Source organism: Pinus tabuliformis, chromosome 3_2, assembly GCF_031772625.1.
Source record: "Pinus tabuliformis cultivar Carrire ecotype Pingquan chromosome 3_2, CPIR1, whole genome shotgun sequence".
NCBI lineage: Eukaryota > Viridiplantae > Streptophyta > Pinopsida > Pinales > Pinaceae > Pinus > Pinus tabuliformis.
Window position 1 is genome coordinate 1,082,856,286 of NC_142302.1, and position 1,322 is coordinate 1,082,857,607.

The window sequence follows — 1,322 nt, forward strand, 5'->3', positions numbered from 1 at the left end:
ACACAGAAAACTACATTCCGTCCTATTTTTGTAACTTCTTACGAATTTTCAATCTGATGCTCAAAGAGAAATTTATGATGATTTTCCCAAGGTTACCTGTTTGGAATGTAATTCAGGAGTCTGCAAACACCCTAACTTCCTCAGATCATATCTCTGAAAATATAGTGAAAAAATATTATAAATTCGGAAACAATGTGCAAAATGATATCGGCTCAAATGGGTTTTTTCTAGCTTCTGAAACGTCACAGAACAAAATTTATAGTGAAAATTCCACGATCACTTGTTTGGAGTAGCGAAACCCTAGAATCCAAAGCTCTGATACCAAATGTTATGATACCAACTCATAAAAAGATAGAAAAGAAAGATCAATGCCTTAGAATTCAGCCTCTTTGGGGGGAAACCTCCTTTACATTACACAAATGAACAATTCTTGGATGATACAATTGACAAAACCTCCTTTCTATATATAGGAGTCTAAGGGGTCACAATATAATCAAAGTCGACATAACAATAATAATATAAGGGCACAACAATAACAATAGTGGGCTTCTATGGGGCACAATAATAACAATATGGGGACAATAGGGGCACAACAATAACAATAAGGGATTCAATGACAATAATAATGGGGGAATCACTATTATTATAGGGACCTAACAACAGTAGGAAATCTCCCCAAATGTTGTGTTCGGTGTATCACATTTATAGGGTGATAGACTCGGCTTCCTATGGATAAAGGTTTGCAACCTATGAGGGTCTCCCTTTATATACTTGATGGTACAGGAAGCACAAGTCTGTGCTATCACTTTCTAATGCAAGAGAATTGAGAATGATAACAGCTAATTTTTATATACGTCGTAATACGTCTATAGCCTAGACCATGGAGTATGAGCGTTAATGTTTCAAATTCTCCTTAGATTCATTCAGGTAAATTTTAAGTTTATCTTTGAATTATGTTTCAATTTCAAGGCTTGAACGATGTCACATGTTACTAAAATGCAGCTATATGAGAAAAGGAAAATTTTCCACTTCAATGAAAGCTAGACTAACCAAGGGAAGAAATTTCAACCAATAATGCATCAAACAAAATACATCATGCAAAATTCCTTCCACTAACTTCCACTCCCGTCTTCCAAATGCAATGCCAGAACTAAAAAAGATTTTCACTTTTCACCATCCTAAATGCAACTTTTTCGAAAGAAAAATGATTTTACTTTACAAAGATTCACTTATATGAATTATGCTTTTCTTTTAATTTTGAATGATTTGATGCACCAAATATAGTTTTTAGCTTTCAATCACTGAAAAATGTGATCTATTCT